Here is a 23,729-nt window from a genome sequence, read left to right on the forward strand (position 1 = left end):
TTCTTTGAGTTCTGTCAGCCAAGCATCTGCTGTGCACTCTTGTAAATCTCAGCACATCACCTTCTATCCCATGTCTCCTGTCCGCTTGAGAGTGTGCGTCCAAGTTAAACAGAGTTTCACCCTTGTTGCTCCATCACCAGGGGTCAGACCCTCACTGGATTCCATTTCCTGCTTTGCCTTCTCCTGCTTCCAGGTGTCCTGAGGCCTCATCCTGTCTTTGGAAGTAACAGACCTCTCTTCGGCAAGTGTCCTGTGCCAAGGGCTGGGTGAGTGGATGTTTCCATTGCTCTGTTCATGGGAGCGAGTGAGTGCAGGTTGCACTTCTTCTCTGCCAACTGGGCATCGATGAATCAACACTATCCAGATACATTTCACAGAAATGTGATATTTGCTTAGCTCTTTGTTTCTATACAGCCGTGGTGGGAGGGATGGTCCGAATACACCTGTTTTGACATTGTGTTGATATCTCATTTGCAGTCTTTAAGAAGTTTAAAAGAATTCATTTACATGTTTTGGGAGTTATACGGAAATGAAGTTATTTTTTGAAACACACTCAATCGACCTAGAAGCCAGACTTGTCAATTTTGGTAACATTTTGTCAGCTCGACGGAAAACCTAGACAGATAGAATGCAAATTGGCAGTCCAAACTGTTAAAGGGTTCATGTCGGCTCTTTACGGTTGAAGCCTCCGAAACCAACAGGAACCATGAAATAACTATTGGAAACTTGAAATAACCCCCAAACTTGGATACACTTGTGCATTGGTGCCCTTTACTCCCAATGACACCTACTGGCCAATATTGGCATTTCAAGGGGTAACATCCCTCTCTAGGAAAATACAAGAGGAAAGAAACCAAATATATACATGTAGGTTTGAATCCAAAAGCACCTAGAGGCATTCTAGCTAGGAGAACCCTGCTGCAATTATGCTAGTCTATGGAGAACCAGGTGTTCTTCTATCAGTGATGAGAACGCTTAATCATCCGATCATGTTGGGTAAAGCCATTTAACGCAACCAAGTCTGCACCCGCATGATATAGTGCCCACGGGGGCTTGACTCAAGTGAAAGACGATCCACATAAGCTGTGTCTTTTATATCATTGGCGACTTTTACAGTACAGTTCTCTTTCTGACTTGTACTATTTACCTGTACTGTCTTGAAAAATTGAGGCCTAATACAGATTCAAGTTCAGCCAGATTCCCCTCTCTTACCACACTCCCTTCACCCCAGGGAAGACATAAACACAACATTTGCTGAATCTAGCGGAAGGCCAACGTTTCTAGGTGTGAGCTAAGTATTCAATTCCTATCTATTTCAGCCAAGTTTATTGGACCTTTAAGGAGTTCACTGTTGTTCACAGAGTGTGAAGCTGGAGGAACTCTGATTCTAGGAGGGGCTTGTTTTACTCGTAATGGCTTCATTGCAGCTCAGCTACTGATCCTTCAAAATGGATGCCTGTGTGGAGGGGAGGGAAGGCAAGTGCTTGCTAGCTAGGCCCAAACCTGGGAAAAGGCTTACCTGGGCTTGGTGAATTCTGGTCTGAATGGCTTGGGAAGGCCCCTTGGGAAGTGTGGATTCCCATGACCTCTTCCAAGAACAGGAGCGTTTTGATCATCTCTGCCATCTCTTCTCTTGCAGACGTCAGGGACCTTGGACCCGTTCTTGGAGAAGAGAATTGAGGAACTTCCTCAAGTCCACGTTGGCACTCCGTATGTTTCTGCCAGTATCAGCGAGGTTCAATATGTCTCATGAATGTCTTTTGAGCCTGGTATCCTCTACAGCTGTCTCCACGCCAGTATTCTCCATTGTAGCAGAACATCTCTCATCCATGTGTTCGCATCTCTCCTCAATCCGTTCAGCCAGCTTTTCGGCCAGCTTCTCTTCGTGTCTCCCCTAAAGTTGACTTCACCAGGACTGGGCAAGTCTGAAAGTACCTCGGAGCCTCACCAGTAAGCTGATGACAGGCAGATCTTCCACTGTCTGCCCTTTCAGGTTCTGGAAACTGACCTGTGACCTCAGGTCTTTGGGCAGCAGCAGTATCTCGAACTTACACAGCTTCCCGGACCAAACACCTAAGCCAAGCTCCACAGAGGGCGGCAGCCCCTCCATCACACTGATCCACCCACAGAACTCTGCCCGGTTACCTAGGATCCAACAGCCACAACAAGCCTCGCGGTACACACCAACATTCCACCTGGAATCCAACCGCTAACTGCCATCCCCAATGGCTGCTGCATCTTGTCAGTGTTGGGGGAGGGGCTGCATCCGACGAGAAGTTCCTAAGGTAAATGTGATTCTACCCACTAGCGTCCCATGGGCCTTTCTTCTTCCCTCTTTCCTTTTGTTCAGATCTCTATGCACAGTACCAATGGAGGGAAGTGTGTCCCTTTTCAGTTGATGGTTTCACACGTCTTTAAACTTTCTAACAGTTCACAGTACACAGAGACCCACTAAAGGAGACTTATGTTCCTATAATATCCGTACACCCGGAATACATATGCGTCGCCTGATTTCTGCTGAAACACCCGCACTCTCAGGACATGGATCCATTGGTTTCATGGGGGCTGAAATTCCAAGAAATGAAACCAACCCCAATGTGCACTTTGCTGTCAGTCTCTTTTGCTCTTAGTACACTTTGGCAGAGCTACTTGCCTTTGTTATAGGCTTCTTACAATTCTTCTCTACGTAGCCTAGAATATGGCATTCCTTCATCCTGTTGGAAGACATACAAGTCTACATCACGGACTAGGAATCCATTTGATTCCAAATCGGCATTAGGGTTAGGTCACGATATGTTCTTATGAATCAAAATTTACGAATATGAATGCACGTCTCCGAATACAAGTGTGCTGAGTACATGCAAGCCGCGATAATGGGTCGATGCATGCTGAATGATCCTTGACATCACCTTAAGTATTTTCTTTTGAATAATCATGGTTCCCTTGGTAAATATCAGCCAACCGTACCATTTTGGTGTTTGTTTGTTGGTTTGATTCTTTGTTGGTCTGCTTCTCGCTTGTATTGCAAACACGACAGGCCATGCATCTCTCCTTAAGCTTGAAACAGAGAGTCAAATAAGCTGATTCACTTAACAGAGTGCTTCCAATCACCGACGATTTCCTGCTTCCCTCTCCCATCTTTAGGGTTTTGATGTCCTCCTTGCCTTCTTCTTGTTTCTTCTTTGCCACTCCTGCTCTTCTTGCATTTCCAATAATGGTTTCTTCTTTCCATTTCATCTTGCTGCTTTTCTATTCAGGGTTGATTTCTCAACCATTCTTGTAGGATAAGTTTTGAACTGCTGAATTCTTTTAAGATTTGCCGGTTTGTGGAATTTTCTAGCTCTGCCGTTATTAGGACTGGCGGTCATGTGGCATAGGCTCCCCTAGGTGGCAGCATTTGGCCATTCAGGATATGGTCTGTGTCCTGGCACTCCTCCCTCTCCTGCAATGTTGCTGCCGAGATATCAGCTGAATCCCCTCTTGAGGTTCCCTTGTGACTATGTTGTTTCCTCCAGGTGCATTTTAAATCACTGTGATATTCGTGAGCTTTGTTGATTTGAATCATACAGCTGCTGGTAGGTCTATTGGGATTCCACCTCCTTTGGATGCTGTGTAATTCCTGAATTCGCATACATGATTCTTTCTTGGCTTTCAGGAAGTTTCAGTCTGATTTTTCTACAGATAAATTTTCAGACATTTTTTGTTTCCTTATCTCTGGCTTTTCCATCTGGGACCCTTATGAATTCTAGTCTTTCATGCCCTGTCTTAACCCAGGGTTCAACAGCAATGTTTACATTGCTTTGCACTTGCTTTCCTATGTCTGCTTCTGACCGAGGTTTTTCTGATCCCATGTCTTCACAGTCATTCACGCGTCCCTCTGCATTATCTAGTCTGCTTACGACTAAATTTTAGCCCTGATATTATCACATCCATTGAGTTTCCTGATATTTTTTGGCTCGTCTTTAGACTTTCTCTTCCCCTTTTCCGGTATTCTGCCTTATGTGATTCTGAGACACTGTTGTTTTTCAGTGCTTTCCTGACCTCCATTTTCAACACATGGTCTGGATAGCGTTTTGCAGTCTAGTTGTTTGAAAGCTTATCTTTTGGGCCTTCAATATCTTTGGAACTGAAAATGGTACTTCCTGTTTCTTTTACTGTACTTCTTCACCTCTACTGCTCAGGTAATATCAGGTATGTAATGTGGACTTCTAGGGCTTTGTTAAGTGAAAATTTTAGACTTTTGGCTCTACGCAATTCCATGGGATTTCTGTGCGGACAATTTCTCCTAGACATTGATGCCATATCGTGTTCCTGTGTGTGTTGTCTGGTATATCTCCAATTGCTGTTGTTGCATTAGTTTTGATGAAAAACCAATACTATTTCGATTTGCATAACTTCACTTTGATAATGCTTATCTCACAATTCTGAAAGTGCGCAGGACACTTCCTCTTGTGGAAATGAAGCTTTTAAAGGTTCTCAGCTCTGCATTCTGCTCTATGTCATTTTGGAGTGTTTCCAAAACAGCAAACTGAGAGTGCGCTTGTGCTTTGTAGTTCCACGGGAATGTGCCAATGAAAGCAGTTCTTCTCAGAGCTTCTCTGTCTACAGAAACACCAGTGGAAGCATATCTATGGATGTCACATATCAGGGCCTGCTGGAATGATCCCGCAGACCTACCTTGGTGTCCTCGGTGCCGTACCGTGCTGGTGCCATCCAAAATGTAGCATCCGCTTTAGGGAGATAATGCTGTAGGTAATGCTTCCTCTTCTAACGCTGTGGACTTGGACCACTCTTCCTTGTCCTCTCATCCTTGTGGCACGGGTGCACGAAGGCAACCACACAGCTGTTGCGCATCCTGTGCCTCAAACCAAACCATAATCCCAGCCCAGGTTATGAATGTAGCAGATCCTAAGGCTTTTCATTCTGATTTCAAAACCAAGGCCCCCTGGATCCCTCAGACCAGATGAACGATATCTCTGATTCAGCCCCACACGTGCTCTATTGGCAAAATGCCCAATTGGTCCCTGGTCCTGCAGATGCACTGGGTGTGGCCATGGGACATATTGGTAATCTCAACCACGTGACCAGTTTTGATGCTTTATCATTGGTACACATTTTGGTTTGCTCTCTTGATTCGACCCACCACATCCCACAATGCACTCCAGATCCCTGAGACTCAGCGTGTGCCATCATTCGTAGCCCTATCCCTCACAGAACGTTGCCTCTGCTACCTCAAATGTGGCAGCTGGGATCTTGGACTCCGAATCAACTGTGGGGATATTTTGCGCTGGTTTCTTTGAGTTCTGTCAGCCAAGCATCTGCTGTGCACTCTTGTAAATCTCAGCACATCACCTTCTATCCCATGTCTCCTGTCCGCTTGAGAGTGTGCGTCCAAGTTAAACAGAGTTTCACCCTTGTTGCTCCATCACCAGGGGTCAGACCCTCACTGGATTCCATTTCCTGCTTTGCCTTCTCCTGCTTCCAGGTGTCCTGAGGCCTCATCCTGTCTTTGGAAGTAACAGACCTCTCTTCGGCAAGTGTCCTGTGCCAAGGGCTGGGTGAGTGGATGTTTCCATTGCTCTGTTCATGGGAGCGAGTGAGTGCAGGTTGCACTTCTTCTCTGCCAACTGGGCATCGATGAATCAACACTATCCAGATACATTTCACAGAAATGTGATATTTGCTTAGCTCTTTGTTTCTATACAGCCGTGGTGGGAGGGATGGTCCGAATACACCTGTTTTGACATTGTGTTGATATCTCATTTGCAGTCTTTAAGAAGTTTAAAAGAATTCATTTACATGTTTTGGGAGTTATACGGAAATGAAGTTATTTTTTGAAACACACTCAATCGACCTAGAAGCCAGACTTGTCAATTTTGGTAACATTTTGTCAGCTCGACGGAAAACCTAGACAGATAGAATGCAAATTGGCAGTCCAAACTGTTAAAGGGTTCATGTCGGCTCTTTACGGTTGAAGCCTCCGAAACCAACAGGAACCATGAAATAACTATTGGAAACTTGAAATAACCCCCAAACTTGGATACACTTGTGCATTGGTGCCCTTTACTCCCAATGACACCTACTGGCCAATATTGGCATTTCAAGGGGTAACATCCCTCTCTAGGAAAATACAAGAGGAAAGAAACCAAATATATACATGTAGGTTTGAATCCAAAAGCACCTAGAGGCATTCTAGCTAGGAGAACCCTGCTGCAATTATGCTAGTCTATGGAGAACCAGGTGTTCTTCTATCAGTGATGAGAACGCTTAATCATCCGATCATGTTGGGTAAAGCCATTTAACGCAACCAAGTCTGCACCCGCATGATATAGTGCCCACGGGGGCTTGACTCAAGTGAAAGACGATCCACATAAGCTGTGTCTTTTATATCATTGGCGACTTTTACAGTACAGTTCTCTTTCTGACTTGTACTATTTACCTGTACTGTCTTGAAAAATTGAGGCCTAATACAGATTCAAGTTCAGCCAGATTCCCCTCTCTTACCACACTCCCTTCACCCCAGGGAAGACATAAACACAACATTTGCTGAATCTAGCGGAAGGCCAACGTTTCTAGGTGTGAGCTAAGTATTCAATTCCTATCTATTTCAGCCAAGTTTATTGGACCTTTAAGGAGTTCACTGTTGTTCACAGAGTGTGAAGCTGGAGGAACTCTGATTCTAGGAGGGGCTTGTTTTACTCGTAATGGCTTCATTGCAGCTCAGCTACTGATCCTTCAAAATGGATGCCTGTGTGGAGGGGAGGGAAGGCAAGTGCTTGCTAGCTAGGCCCAAACCTGGGAAAAGGCTTACCTGGGCTTGGTGAATTCTGGTCTGAATGGCTTGGGAAGGCCCCTTGGGAAGTGTGGATTCCCATGACCTCTTCCAAGAACAGGAGCGTTTTGATCATCTCGGCCATCTCTTCTCTTGCAGACGTCAGGGACCTTGGACCCGTTCTTGGAGAAGAGAATTGAGGAACTTCCTCAAGTCCACGTTGGCACTCCGTATGTTTCTGCCAGTATCAGCGAGGTTCAATATGTCTCATGAATGTCTTTTGAGCCTGGTATCCTCTACAGCTGTCTCCACGCCAGTATTCTCCATTGTAGCAGAACATCTCTCATCCATGTGTTCGCATCTCTCCTCAATCCGTTCAGCCAGCTTTTCGGCCAGCTTCTCTTCGTGTCTCCCCTAAAGTTGACTTCACCAGGACTGGGCAAGTCTGAAAGTACCTCGGAGCCTCACCAGTAAGCTGATGACAGGCAGATCTTCCACTGTCTGCCCTTTCAGGTTCTGGAAACTGACCTGTGACCTCAGGTCTTTGGGCAGCAGCAGTATCTCGAACTTACACAGCTTCCCGGACCAAACACCTAAGCCAAGCTCCACAGAGGGCGGCAGCCCCTCCATCACACTGATCCACCCACAGAACTCTGCCCGGTTACCTAGGATCCAACAGCCACAACAAGCCTCGCGGTACACACCAACATTCCACCTGGAATCCAACCGCTAACTGCCATCCCCAATGGCTGCTGCATCTTGTCAGTGTTGGGGGAGGGGCTGCATCCGACGAGAAGTTCCTAAGGTAAATGTGATTCTACCCACTAGCGTCCCATGGGCCTTTCTTCTTCCCTCTTTCCTTTTGTTCAGATCTCTATGCACAGTACCAATGGAGGGAAGTGTGTCCCTTTTCAGTTGATGGTTTCACACGTCTTTAAACTTTCTAACAGTTCACAGTACACAGAGACCCACTAAAGGAGACTTATGTTCCTATAATATCCGTACACCCGGAATACATATGCGTCGCCTGATTTCTGCTGAAACACCCGCACTCTCAGGACATGGATCCATTGGTTTCATGGGGGCTGAAATTCCAAGAAATGAAACCAACCCCAATGTGCACTTTGCTGTCAGTCTCTTTTGCTCTTAGTACACTTTGGCAGAGCTACTTGCCTTTGTTATAGGCTTCTTACAATTCTTCTCTACGTAGCCTAGAATATGGCATTCCTTCATCCTGTTGGAAGACATACAAGTCTACATCACGGACTAGGAATCCATTTGATTCCAAATCGGCATTAGGGTTAGGTCACGATATGTTCTTATGAATCAAAATTTACGAATATGAATGCACGTCTCCGAATACAAGTGTGCTGAGTACATGCAAGCCGCGATAATGGGTCGATGCATGCTGAATGATCCTTGACATCACCTTAAGTATTTTCTTTTGAATAATCATGGTTCCCTTGGTAAATATCAGCCAACCGTACCATTTTGGTGTTTGTTTGTTGGTTTGATTCTTTGTTGGTCTGCTTCTCGCTTGTATTGCAAACACGACAGGCCATGCATCTCTCCTTAAGCTTGAAACAGAGAGTCAAATAAGCTGATTCACTTAAGAGAGTGCTTCCAATCACCTATGATTTCCTGCTTCCCTCTCCCATCTTTAGGGTTTTGATGTCCTCCTTGCCTTCTTCTTGTTTCTTCTTTGCCACTCCTGCTCTTCTTGCATTTCCAATAGTGGTTTCTTCTTTCCATTCCATCTTGCTGCTTTTCTATTCAGGGTAGATTTCTCAACCATTCTTGTAGGATAATTTTTGAACTGCTGAATTCTTTTAGATTTGCCGTTTTGTGGAATTTTCTAGCTCTGTCGTTATTAGGACTGGCGGTCATGTGGCATAGGCTCCCCTAGGTGGCAGCATTTGGCCATTCAGTATATGTTCTGTGTCCTGGCACTCCTCCCTCTCCTGCAATGTTGCTGCCGAGATATCAGCTGAATCCCCTCTTGAGGTTCCCTTGTGACTATGTTGTTTCCTCCAGGTGCATTTTAAATCACTGTGATATTCGTGAGCTTTGTTGATTTGAATCATACAGCTGCTGGTAGGTCTATTGGGATTCCACCTCATTTGGATGCTGTGTTATTCCTGAATTCGCATACATGATTCTTTCTTGCCTTTCAGGAAGTTTCAGTCTGATTTTTCTACAGATAAATTTTCAGACATTTTTTGTTTCCTTATCTCTTGCTTTTCCATCTGGGACCCTTATGAATTCTAGTCTTTCATGCCCTGTCTTAACCCAGGGTTCAACAGCAATGTTTACATTGCTTTGCACTTGCTTTCCTATGTCTGCTTCTGACCGAGGTTTTTCTGATCCCATGTCTTCACAGTCATTCACGTGTCCCTCTGCATTATCTAGTCTGCTTACGACTAAATTTTAGCCCTGATATTATCACATCCATTGAGTTTCCTGATATTTTTTGGCTCGTCTTTAGACTTTCTCTTCCCCTTTTCCGGTATTCTGCCTTATGTGATTCTGAGACACTGTTGTTTTTCAGTGATTTCCTGACCTCCATTTTCAACACATGGTCTGGATAGCGTTTTGCAGTCTAGTTGTTTGAAAGCTTATCTTTTGGGCCTTCAATATCTTTGGAACTGAAAATGGTACTTCCTGTTTCTTTTACTGTACTTCTTCACCTCTACTGCTCAGGTAATATCAGGTATGTAATGTGGACTTCTAGGGCTTTGTTAAGTGAAAATTTTAGACTTTTGGCTCTACGCAATTCCATGGGATTTCTGTGCGGACAATTTCTCCTAGACATTGATGCCATATCGTGTTCCTGTGTGTGTTGTCTGGTATATCTCCAATTGCTGTTGTTGCATTAGTTTTGATGAAAAACCAATACTATTTCGATTTGCATAACTTCATTTTGATAATGCTTATCTCACAATTCTGAAAGTGCGCAGGACACTTCCTCTTGTGGAAATGAAGCTTTTAAAGGTTCTCAGCTCTGCATTCTGCTCTATGTCATTTTGGAGTGTTTCCAAAACAGCAAACTGAGAGTGCGCTTGTGCTTTGTAGTTCCACGGGAATGTCCCAATGAAAGCAGTTCTTCTCAGAGCTTCTCTGTCTACAGAAACACCAGTGGAAGCATATCTATGGATGTCACATATCAGGGCCTGCTGGAATGATCCCGCAGACCTACCTTGGTGTCCTCGGTGCCGTACCGTGCTGGTGCCATCCAAAATGTAGCATCCGCTTTAGGGAGATAATGCTGTAGGTAATGCTTCCACATCTAACGCTGTGGACTTGGACCACTCTTCCTTGTCCTCTCATCCTTGTGGCACGGGTGCACGAAGGCAACCACACAGCTGTTGCGCATCCTGTGCCTCAAACCAAACCATAATCCCAGCCCAGGTTATGAATGTAGCAGATCCTAAGGCTTTTCATTCTGATTTCAAAACCAAGGCCCCCTGGATCCCTCAGACCAGATGAACGATATCTCTGATTCAGCCCCACACGTGCTCTATTGGCAAAATGCCCAATTGGTCCCTGGTCCTGCAGATGCACTGGGTGTGGCCATGGGACATATTGGTAATCTCAACCACGTGACCAGTTTTGATGCTTTATCATTGGTACACATTTTGGTTTGCTCTCTTGATTCGACCCACCACATCCCACAATGCACTCCAGATCCCTGAGACTCAGCGTGTGCCATCATTCGTAGCCCTATCCCTCACAGAACATTGCCTCTGCTACCTCAAATGTGGCAGCTGGGATCTTGGACTCCGAATCAACTGTGGGGATATTTTGCGCTGGTTTCTTTGAGTTCTGTCAGCCAAGCATCTGCTGTGCACTCTTGTAAATCTCAGCACATCACCTTCTATCCCATGTCTCCTGTCCGCTTGAGAGTGTGCGTCCAAGTTAAACAGAGTTTCACCCTTGTTGCTCCATCACCAGGGGTCAGACCCTCACTGGATTCCATTTCCTGCTTTGCCTTCTCCTGCTTCCAGGTGTCCTGAGGCCTCATCCTGTCTTTGGAAGTAACAGACCTCTCTTCGGCAAGTGTCCTGTGCCAAGGGCTGGGTGAGTGGATGTTTCCATTGCTCTGTTCATGGGAGCGAGTGAGTGCAGGTTGCACTTCTTCTCTGCCAACTGGGCATCGATGAATCAACACTATCCAGATACATTTCACAGAAATGTGATATTTGCTTAGCTCTTTGTTTCTATACAGCCGTGGTGGGAGGGATGGTCCGAATACACCTGTTTTGACATTGTGTTGATATCTCATTTGCAGTCTTTAAGAAGTTTAAAAGAATTCATTTACATGTTTTGGGAGTTATACGAAAATGAAGTTATTTTTTGAAACACACTCAATCGACCTAGAAGCCAGACTTGTCAATTTTGGTAACATTTTGTCAGCTCGACGGAAAACCTAGACAGATAGAATGCAAATTGGCAGTCCAAACTGTTAAAGGGTTCATGTCGGCTCTTTACGGTTGAAGCCTCCGAAACCAACAGGAACCATGAAATAACTATTGGAAACTTGAAATAACCCCCAAACTTGGATACACTTGTGCATTGGTGCCCTTTACTCCCAATGACACCTACTGGCCAATATTGGCATTTCAAGGGGTAACATCCCTCTCTAGGAAAATACAAGAGGAAAGAAACCAAATATATACATGTAGGTTTGAATCCAAAAGCACCTAGAGGCATTCTAGCTAGGAGAACCCTGCTGCAATTATGCTAGTCTATGGAGAACCAGGTGTTCTTCTATCAGTGATGAGAACGCTTAATCATCCGATCATGTTGGGTAAAGCCATTTAACGCAACCAAGTCTGCACCCGCATGATATAGTGCCCACGGGGGCTTGACTCAAGTGAAAGACGATCCACATAAGCTGTGTCTTTTATATCATTGGCGACTTTTACAGTACAGTTCTCTTTCTGACTTGTACTATTTACCTGTACTGTCTTGAAAAATTGAGGCCTAATACAGATTCAAGTTCAGCCAGATTCCCCTCTCTTACCACACTCCCTTCACCCCAGGGAAGACATAAACACAACATTTGCTGAATCTAGCGGAAGGCCAACGTTTCTAGGTGTGAGCTAAGTATTCAATTCCTATCTATTTCAGCCAAGTTTATTGGACCTTTAAGGAGTTCACTGTTGTTCACAGAGTGTGAAGCTGGAGGAACTCTGATTCTAGGAGGGGCTTGTTTTACTCGTAATGGCTTCATTGCAGCTCAGCTACTGATCCTTCAAAATGGATGCCTGTGTGGAGGGGAGGGAAGGCAAGTGCTTGCTAGCTAGGCCCAAACCTGGGAAAAGGCTTACCTGGGCTTGGTGAATTCTGGTCTGAATGGCTTGGGAAGGCCCCTTGGGAAGTGTGGATTCCCATGACCTCTTCCAAGAACAGGAGCGTTTTGATCATCTCGGCCATCTCTTCTCTTGCAGACGTCAGGGACCTTGGACCCGTTCTTGGAGAAGAGAATTGAGGAACTTCCTCAAGTCCACGTTGGCACTCCGTATGTTTCTGCCAGTATCAGCGAGGTTCAATATGTCTCATGAATGTCTTTTGAGCCTGGTATCCTCTACAGCTGTCTCCACGCCAGTATTCTCCATTGTAGCAGAACATCTCTCATCCATGTGTTCGCATCTCTCCTCAATCCGTTCAGCCAGCTTTTCGGCCAGCTTCTCTTCGTGTCTCCCCTAAAGTTGACTTCACCAGGACTGGGCAAGTCTGAAAGTACCTCGGAGCCTCACCAGTAAGCTGATGACAGGCAGATCTTCCACTGTCTGCCCTTTCAGGTTCTGGAAACTGACCTGTGACCTCAGGTCTTTGGGCAGCAGCAGTATCTCGAACTTACACAGCTTCCCGGACCAAACACCTAAGCCAAGCTCCACAGAGGGCGGCAGCCCCTCCATCACACTGATCCACCCACAGAACTCTGCCCGGTTACCTAGGATCCAACAGCCACAACAAGCCTCGCGGTACACACCAACATTCCACCTGGAATCCAACCGCTAACTGCCATCCCCAATGGCTGCTGCATCTTGTCAGTGTTGGGGGAGGGGCTGCATCCGACGAGAAGTTCCTAAGGTAAATGTGATTCTACCCACTAGCGTCCCATGGGCCTTTCTTCTTCCCTCTTTCCTTTTGTTCAGATCTCTATGCACAGTACCAATGGAGGGAAGTGTGTCCCTTTTCAGTTGATGGTTTCACACGTCTTTAAACTTTCTAACAGTTCACAGTACACAGAGACCCACTAAAGGAGACTTATGTTCCTATAATATCCGTACACCCGGAATACATATGCGTCGCCTGATTTCTGCTGAAACACCCGCACTCTCAGGACATGGATCCATTGGTTTCATGGGGGCTGAAATTCCAAGAAATGAAACCAACCCCAATGTGCACTTTGCTGTCAGTCTCTTTTGCTCTTAGTACACTTTGGCAGAGCTACTTGCCTTTGTTATAGGCTTCTTACAATTCTTCTCTACGTAGCCTAGAATATGGCATTCCTTCATCCTGTTGGAAGACATACAAGTCTACATCACGGACTAGGAATCCATTTGATTCCAAATCGGCATTAGGGTTAGGTCACGATATGTTCTTATGAATCAAAATTTACGAATATGAATGCACGTCTCCGAATACAAGTGTGCTGAGTACATGCAAGCCGCGATAATGGGTCGATGCATGCTGAATGATCCTTGACATCACCTTAAGTATTTTCTTTTGAATAATCATGGTTCCCTTGGTAAATATCAGCCAACCGTACCATTTTGGTGTTTGTTTGTTGGTTTGATTCTTTGTTGGTCTGCTTCTCGCTTGTATTGCAAACACGACAGGCCATGCATCTCTCCTTAAGCTTGAAACAGAGAGTCAAATAAGCTGATTCACTTAACAGAGTGCTTCCAATCACCGACGATTTCCTGCTTCCCTCTCCCATCTTTAGGGTTTTGATGTCCTCCTTGCCTTCTTCTTGTTTCTTCTTTGCCACTCCTGCTCTTCTTGCATTTCCAATAATGGTTTCTTCTTTCCATTTCATCTTGCTGCTTTTCTATTCAGGGTTGATTTCTCAACCATTCTTGTAGGATAAGTTTTGAACTGCTGAATTCTTTTAAGATTTGCCGTTTTGTGGAATTTTCTAGCTCTGCCGTTATTAGGACTGGCGGTCATGTGGCATAGGCTCCCCTAGGTGGCAGCATTTGGCCATTCAGGATATGGTCTGTGTCCTGGCACTCCTCCCTCTCCTGCAATGTTGCTGCCGAGATATCAGCTGAATCCCCTCTTGAGGTTCCCTTGTGACTATGTTGTTTCCTCCAGGTGCATTTTAAATCACTGTGATATTCGTGAGCTTTGTTGATTTGAATCATACAGCTGCTGGTAGGTCTATTGGGATTCCACCTCCTTTGGATGCTGTGTAATTCCTGAATTCGCATACATGATTCTTTCTTGGCTTTCAGGAAGTTTCAGTCTGATTTTTCTACAGATAAATTTTCAGACATTTTTTGTTTCCTTATCTCTGGCTTTTCCATCTGGGACCCTTATGAATTCTAGTCTTTCATGCCCTGTCTTAACCCAGGGTTCAACAGCAATGTTTACATTGCTTTGCACTTGCTTTCCTATGTCTGCTTCTGACCGAGGTTTTTCTGATCCCATGTCTTCACAGTCATTCACGCGTCCCTCTGCATTATCTAGTCTGCTTACGACTAAATTTTAGCCCTGATATTATCACATCCATTGAGTTTCCTGATATTTTTTGGCTCGTCTTTAGACTTTCTCTTCCCCTTTTCCGGTATTCTGCCTTATGTGATTCTGAGACACTGTTGTTTTTCAGTGCTTTCCTGACCTCCATTTTCAACACATGGTCTGGATAGCGTTTTGCAGTCTAGTTGTTTGAAAGCTTATCTTTTGGGCCTTCAATATCTTTGGAACTGAAAATGGTACTTCCTGTTTCTTTTACTGTACTTCTTCACCTCTACTGCTCAGGTAATATCAGGTATGTAATGTGGACTTCTAGGGCTTTGTTAAGTGAAAATTTTAGACTTTTGGCTCTACGCAATTCCATGGGATTTCTGTGCGGACAATTTCTCCTAGACATTGATGCCATATCGTGTTCCTGTGTGTGTTGTCTGGTATATCTCCAATTGCTGTTGTTGCATTAGTTTTGATGAAAAACCAATACTATTTCGATTTGCATAACTTCACTTTGATAATGCTTATCTCACAATTCTGAAAGTGCGCAGGACACTTCCTCTTGTGGAAATGAAGCTTTTAAAGGTTCTCAGCTCTGCATTCTGCTCTATGTCATTTTGGAGTGTTTCCAAAACAGCAAACTGAGAGTGCGCTTGTGCTTTGTAGTTCCACGGGAATGTCCCAATGAAAGCAGTTCTTCTCAGAGCTTCTCTGTCTACAGAAACACCAGTGGAAACATATCTATGGATGTCACATATCAGGGCCTGCTGGAATGATCCCGCAGACCTACCTTGGTGTCCTCGGTGCCGTACCGTGCTGGTGCCATCCAAAATGTAGCATCCGCTTTAGGGAGATAATGCTGTAGGTAATGCTTCCACATCTAACGCTGTGGACTTGGACCACTCTTCCTTGTCCTCTCATCCTTGTGGCACGGGTGCACGAAGGCAACCACACAGCTGTTGCGCATCCTGTGCCTCAAACCAAACCATAATCCCAGCCCAGGTTATGAATGTAGCAGATCCTAAGAATTTTCATTCTGATTTCAAAACCAAGGCCCCCTGGATCCCTCAGACCAGATGAACGATATCTCTGATTCAGCCCCACACGTGCTCTATTGGCAAAATGCCCAATTGGTCCCTGGTCCTGCAGATGCACTGGGTGTGGCCATGGGACATATTGGTAATCTCAACCACGTGACCAGTTTTGATGCTTTATCATTGGTACACATTTTGGTTTGCTCTCTTGATTCGACCCACCACATCCCACAATGCACTCCAGATCCCTGAGACTCAGCGTGTGCCATCATTCGTAGCCCTATCCCTCACAGAACATTGCCTCTGCTACCTCAAATGTGGCAGCTGGGATCTTGGACTCCGAATCAACTGTGGGGATATTTTGCGCTGGTTTCTTTGAGTTCTGTCAGCCAAGCATCTGCTGTGCACTCTTGTAAATCTCAGCACATCACCTTCTATCCCATGTCTCCTGTCCGCTTGAGAGTGTGCGTCCAAGTTAAACAGAGTTTCACCCTTGTTGCTCCATCACCAGGGGTCAGACCCTCACTGGATTCCATTTCCTGCTTTGCCTTCTCCTGCTTCCAGGTGTCCTGAGGCCTCATCCTGTCTTTGGAAGTAACAGACCTCTCTTCGGCAAGTGTCCTGTGCCAAGGGCTGGGTGAGTGGATGTTTCCATTGCTCTGTTCATGGGAGCGAGTGAGTGCAGGTTGCACTTCTTCTCTGCCAACTGGGCATCGATGAATCAACACTATCCAGATACATTTCACAGAAATGTGATATTTGCTTAGCTCTTTGTTTCTATACAGCCGTGGTGGGAGGGATGGTCCGAATACACCTGTTTTGACATTGTGTTGATATCTCATTTGCAGTCTTTAAGAAGTTTAAAAGAATTCATTTACATGTTTTGGGAGTTATACGGAAATGAAGTTATTTTTTGAAACACACTCAATCGACCTAGAAGCCAGACTTGTCAATTTTGGTAACATTTTGTCAGCTCGACGGAAAACCTAGACAGATAGAATGCAAATTGGCAGTCCAAACTGTTAAAGGGTTCATGTCGGCTCTTTACGGTTGAAGCCTCCGAAACCAACAGGAACCATGAAATAACTATTGGAAACTTGAAATAACCCCCAAACTTGGATACACTTGTGCATTGGTGCCCTTTACTCCCAATGACACCTACTGGCCAATATTGGCATTTCAAGGGGTAACATCCCTCTCTAGGAAAATACAAGAGGAAAGAAACCAAATATATACATGTAGGTTTGAATCCAAAAGCACCTAGAGGCATTCTAGCTAGGAGAACCCTGCTGCAATTATGCTAGTCTATGGAGAACCAGGTGTTCTTCTATCAGTGATGAGAACGCTTAATCATCCGATCATGTTGGGTAAAGCCATTTAACGCAACCAAGTCTGCACCCGCATGATATAGTGCCCACGGGGGCTTGACTCAAGTGAAAGACGATCCACATAAGCTGTGTCTTTTATATCATTGGCGACTTTTACAGTACAGTTCTCTTTCTGACTTGTACTATTTACCTGTACTGTCTTGAAAAATTGAGGCCTAATACAGATTCAAGTTCAGCCAGATTCCCCTCTCTTACCACACTCCCTTCACCCCAGGGAAGACATAAACACAACATTTGCTGAATCTAGCGGAAGGCCAACGTTTCTAGGTGTGAGCTAAGTATTCAATTCCTATCTATTTCAGCCAAGTTTATTGGACCTTTAAGGAGTTCACTGTTGTTCACAGAGTGTGAAGCTGGAGGAACTCTGATTCTAGGAGGGGCTTGTTTTACTCGTAATGGCTTCATTGCAGCTCAGCTACTGATCCTTCAAAATGGATGCCTGTGTGGAGGGGAGGGAAGGCAAGTGCTTGCTAGCTAGGCCCAAACCTGGGAAAAGGCTTACCTGGGCTTGGTGAATTCTGGTCTGAATGGCTTGGGAAGGCCCCTTGGGAAGTGTGGATTCCCATGACCTCTTCCAAGAACAGGAGCGTTTTGATCATCTCGGCCATCTCTTCTCTTGCAGACGTCAGGGACCTTGGACCCGTTCTTGGAGAAGAGAATTGAGGAACTTCCTCAAGTCCACGTTGGCACTCCGTATGTTTCTGCCAGTATCAGCGAGGTTCAATATGTCTCATGAATGTCTTTTGAGCCTGGTATCCTCTACAGCTGTCTCCACGCCAGTATTCTCCATTGTAGCAGAACATCTCTCATCCATGTGTTCGCATCTCTCCTCAATCCGTTCAGCCAGCTTTTCGGCCAGCTTCTCTTCGTGTCTCCCCTAAAGTTGACTTCACCAGGACTGGGCAAGTCTGAAAGTACCTCGGAGCCTCACCAGTAAGCTGATGACAGGCAGATCTTCCACTGTCTGCCCTTTCAGGTTCTGGAAACTGACCTGTGACCTCAGGTCTTTGGGCAGCAGCAGTATCTCGAACTTACACAGCTTCCCGGACCAAACACCTAAGCCAAGCTCCACAGAGGGCGGCAGCCCCTCCATCACACTGATCCACCCACAGAACTCTGCCCGGTTACCTAGGATCCAACAGCCACAACAAGCCTCGCGGTACACACCAACATTCCACCTGGAATCCAACCGCTAACTGCCATCCCCAATGGCTGCTGCATCTTGTCAGTGTTGGGGGAGGGGCTGCATCCGACGAGAAGTTCCTAAGGTAAATGTGATTCTACCCACTAGCGTCCCATGGGCCTTTCTTCTTCCCTCTTTCCTTTTGTTCAGATCTCTATGCACAGTACCAATGGAGGGAAGTGTGTCCCTTTTCAGTTGATGGTTTCACACGTCTTTAAACTTTCTAACAGTTCACAGTACACAGAGACCCACTAAAGGAGACTTATGTTCCTATAATATCCGTACACCCGGAATACATATGCGTCGCCTGATTTCTGCTGAAACACCCGCACTCTCAGGACATGGATCCATTGGTTTCATGGGGGCTGAAATTCCAAGAAATGAAACCAACCCCAATGTGCACTTTGCTGTCAGTCTCTTTTGCTCTTAGTACACTTTGGCAGAGCTACTTGCCTTTGTTATAGGCTTCTTACAATTCTTCTCTACGTAGCCTAGAATATGGCATTCCTTCATCCTGTTGGAAGACATACAAGTCTACATCACGGACTAGGAATCCATTTGATTCCAAATCGGCATTAGGGTTAGGTCACGATATGTTCTTATGAATCAAAATTTACGAATATGAATGCACGTCTCCGAATACAAGTGTGCTGAGTACATGCAAGCCGCGATAATGGGTCGATGCATGCTGAATGATCCTTGACATCACCTTAAGTATTTTCTTTTGAATAATCATGGTTCCCTTGGTAAATATCAGCCAACCGTACCATTTTGGTGTTTGTTTGTTGGTTTGATTCTTTGTTGGTCTGCTTCTCGCTTGTATTGCAAACACGACAGGCCATGCATCTCTCCTTAAGCTTGAAACAGAGAGTCAAATAAGCTGATTCACTTAAGAGAGTGCTTCCAATCACCTATGATTTCCTGCTTCCCTCTCCCATCTTTAGGGTTTTGATGTCCTTCTTGCCTTCTTCTTGTTTCTTCTTTGCCACTCCTGCTCTTCTTGCATTTCCAATAATGGTTTCTTCTTTCCATTCCATCTTGCTGCTTTTCTATTCAGGGTAGATTTCTCAACCATTCTTGTAGGATAATTTTTGAACTGCTGAATTCTTTTAGATTTGCCGTTTTGTGGAATTTTCTAGCTCTGTCGTTATTAGGACTGGCGGTCATGTGGCATAGGCTCCCCTAGGTGGCAGCATTTGGCCATTCAGTATATGTTCTGTGTCCTGGCACTCCTCCCTCTCCTGCAATGTTGCTGCCGAGATATCAGCTGAATCCCCTCTTGAGGTTCCCTTGTGACTATGTTGTTTCCTCCAGGTGCATTTTAAATCACTGTGATATTCGTGAGCTTTGTTGATTTGAATCATACAGCTGCTGGTAGGTCTATTGGGATTCCACCTCCTTTGGATGCTGTGTAATTCCTGAATTCGCATACATGATTCTTTCTTGGCTTTCAGGAAGTTTCAGTCTGATTTTTCTACAGATAAATTTTCAGACATTTTTTGTTTCCTTATCTCTTGCTTTTCCATCTGGGACCCTTATGAATTCTAGTCTTTCATGCCCTGTCTTAACCCAGGGTTCAACAGCAATGTTTACATTGCTTTGCACTTGCTTTCCTATGTCTGCTTCTGACCGAGGTTTTTCTGATCCCATGTCTTCACAGTCATTCACGTGTCCCTCTGCATTATCTAGTCTGCTTACGACTAAATTTTAGCCCTGATATTATCACATCCATTGAGTTTCCTGATATTTTTTGGCTCGTCTTTAGACTTTCTCTTCCCCTTTTCCGGTATTCTGCCTTATGTGATTCTGAGACACTGTTGTTTTTCAGTGATTTCCTGACCTCCATTTTCAACACATGGTCTGGATAGCGTTTTGCAGTCTAGTTGTTTGAAAGCTTATCTTTTGGGCCTTCAATATCTTTGGAACTGAAAATGGTACTTCCTGTTTCTTTTACTGTACTTCTTCACCTCTACTGCTCAGGTAATATCAGGTATGTAATGTGGACTTCTAGGGCTTTGTTAAGTGAAAATTTTAGACTTTTGGCTCTACGCAATTCCATGGGATTTCTGTGCGGACAATTTCTCCTAGACATTGATGCCATATCGTGTTCCTGTGTGTGTTGTCTGGTATATCTCCAATTGCTGTTGTTGCATTAGTTTTGATGAAAAACCAATACTATTTCGATTTGCATAACTTCATTTTGATAATGCTTATCTCACAATTCTGAAAGTGCGCAGGACACTTCCTCTTGTGGAAATGAAGCTTTTAAAGGTTCTCAGCTCTGCATTCTGCTCTATGTCATTTTGGAGTGTTTCCAAAACAGCAAACTGAGAGTGCGCTTGTGCTTTGTAGTTCCACGGGAATGTCCCAATGAAAGCAGTTCTTCTCAGAGCTTCTCTGTCTACAGAAACACCAGTGGAAGCATATCTATGGATGTCACATATCAGGGCCTGCTGGAATGATCCCGCAGACCTACCTTGGTGTCCTCGGTGCCGTACCGTGCTGGTGCCATCCAAAATGTAGCATCCGCTTTAGGGAGATAATGCTGTAGGTAATGCTTCCACATCTAACGCTGTGGACTTGGACCACTCTTCCTTGTCCTCTCATCCTTGTGGCACGGGTGCACGAAGGCAACCACACAGCTGTTGCGCATCCTGTGCCTCAAACCAAACCATAATCCCAGCCCAGGTTATGAATGTAGCAGATCCTAAGAATTTTCATTCTGATTTCAAAACCAAGGCCCCCTGGATCCCTCAGACCAGATGAACGATATCTCTGATTCAGCCCCACACGTGCTCTATTGGCAAAATGCCCAATTGGTCCCTGGTCCTGCAGATGCACTGGGTGTGGCCATGGGACATATTGGTAATCTCAACCACGTGACCAGTTTTGATGCTTTATCATTGGTACACATTTTGGTTTGCTCTCTTGATTCGACCCACCACATCCCACAATGCACTCCAGATCCCTGAGACTCAGCGTGTGCCATCATTCGTAGCCCTATCCCTCACAGAACATTGCCTCTGCTACCTCAAATGTGGCAGCTGGGATCTTGGACTCCGAATCAACTGTGGGGATATTTTGCGCTGGTTTCTTTGAGTTCTGTCAGCCAAGCATCTGCTGTGCACTCTTGTAAATCTCAGCACATCACCTTCTATCCCATGTCTCCTGTCCGCTTGAGAGTGTGCGTCCAAGTTAAACAGAGTTTCACCCTTGTTGCTCCATCACCAGGGGTCAGACCCTCACTGGATTCCATTTCCTGCTTTGCCTTCTCCTGCTTCCAGGTGTCCTGAGGCCTCATCCTGTCTTTGGAAGTAACAGACCTCTCTTCGGCAAGTGTCCTGTGCCAAGGGCTGGGTGAGTGGATGTTTCCATTGCTCTGTTCATGGGAGCGAGTGAGTGCAGGTTGCACTTCTTCTCTGCCAACTGGGCATCGATGAATCAACACTATCCAGATACATTTCACAGAAATGTGATATTTGCTTAGCTCTTTGTTTCTATACAGCCGTGGTGGGAGGGATGGTCCGAATACACCTGTTTTGACATTGTGTTGATATCTCATTTGCAGTCTTTAAGAAGTTTAAAAGAATTCATTTACATGTTTTGGGAGTTATACGGAAATGAAGTTATTTTTTGAAACACACTCAATCGACCTAGAAGCCAGACTTGTCAATTTTGGTAACATTTTGTCAGCTCGACGGAAAACCTAGACAGATAGAATGCAAATTGGCAGTCCAAACTGTTAAAGGGTTCATGTCGGCTCTTTACGGTTGAAGCCTCCGAAACCAACAGGAACCATGAAATAACTATTGGAAACTTGAAATAACCCCCAAACTTGGATACACTTGTGCATTGGTGCCCTTTACTCCCAATGACACCTACTGGCCAATATTGGCATTTCAAGGGGTAACATCCCTCTCTAGGAAAATACAAGAGGAAAGAAACCAAATATATACATGTAGGTTTGAATCCAAAAGCACCTAGAGGCATTCTAGCTAGGAGAACCCTGCTGCAATTATGCTAGTCTATGGAGAACCAGGTGTTCTTCTATCAGTGATGAGAACGCTTAATCATCCGATCATGTTGGGTAAAGCCATTTAACGCAACCAAGTCTGCACCCGCATGATATAGTGCCCACGGGGGCTTGACTCAAGTGAAAGACGATCCACATAAGCTGTGTCTTTTATATCATTGGCGACTTTTACAGTACAGTTCTCTTTCTGACTTGTACTATTTACCTGTACTGTCTTGAAAAATTGAGGCCTAATACAGATTCAAGTTCAGCCAGATTCCCCTCTCTTACCACACTCCCTTCACCCCAGGGAAGACATAAACACAACATTTGCTGAATCTAGCGGAAGGCCAACGTTTCTAGGTGTGAGCTAAGTATTCAATTCCTATCTATTTCAGCCAAGTTTATTGGACCTTTAAGGAGTTCACTGTTGTTCACAGAGTGTGAAGCTGGAGGAACTCTGATTCTAGGAGGGGCTTGTTTTACTCGTAATGGCTTCATTGCAGCTCAGCTACTGATCCTTCAAAATGGATGCCTGTGTGGAGGGGAGGGAAGGCAAGTGCTTGCTAGCTAGGCCCAAACCTGGGAAATGGCTTACCTGGGCTTGGTGAATTCTGGTCTGAATGGCTTGGGAAGGCCCCTTGGGAAGTGTGGATTCCCATGACCTCTTCCAAGAACAGGAGCGTTTTGATCATCTCGGCCATCTCTTCTCTTGCAGACGTCAGGGACCTTGGACCCGTTCTTGGAGAAGAGAATTGAGGAACTTCCTCAAGTCCACGTTGGCACTCCGTATGTTTCTGCCAGTATCAGCGAGGTTCAATATGTCTCATGAATGTCTTTTGAGCCTGGTATCCTCTACAGCTGTCTCCACGCCAGTATTCTCCATTGTAGCAGAACATCTCTCATCCATGTGTTCGCATCTCTCCTCAATCCGTTCAGCCAGCTTTTCGGCCAGCTTCTCTTCGTGTCTCCCCTAAAGTTGACTTCACCAGGACTGGGCAAGTCTGAAAGTACCTCGGAGCCTCACCAGTAAGCTGATGACAGGCAGATCTTCCACTGTCTGCCCTTTCAGGTTCTGGAAACTGACCTGTGACCTCAGGTCTTTGGGCAGCAGCAGTATCTCGAACTTACACAGCTTCCCGGACCAAACACCTAAGCCAAGCTCCACAGAGGGCGGCAGCCCCTCCATCACACTGATCCACCCACAGAACTCTGCCCGGTTACCTAGGATCCAACAGCCACAACAAGCCTCGCGGTACACACCAACATTCCACCTGGAATCCAACCGCTAACTGCCATCCCCAATGGCTGCTGCATCTTGTCAGTGTTGGGGGAGGGGCTGCATCCGACGAGAAGTTCCTAAGGTAAATGTGATTCTACCCACTAGCGTCCCATGGGCCTTTCTTCTTCCCTCTTTCCTTTTGTTCAGATCTCTATGCACAGTACCAATGGAGGGAAGTGTGTCCCTTTTCAGTTGATGGTTTCACACGTCTTTAAACTTTCTAACAGTTCACAGTACACAGAGACCCACTAAAGGAGACTTATGTTCCTATAATATCCGTACACCCGGAATACATATGCGTCGCCTGATTTCTGCTGAAACACCCGCACTCTCAGGACATGGATCCATTGGTTTCATGGG

This window comes from Vicugna pacos, unplaced genomic scaffold, assembly GCF_048564905.1.
Source record: "Vicugna pacos unplaced genomic scaffold, VicPac4 scaffold_19, whole genome shotgun sequence".
NCBI lineage: Eukaryota > Metazoa > Chordata > Mammalia > Artiodactyla > Camelidae > Vicugna > Vicugna pacos.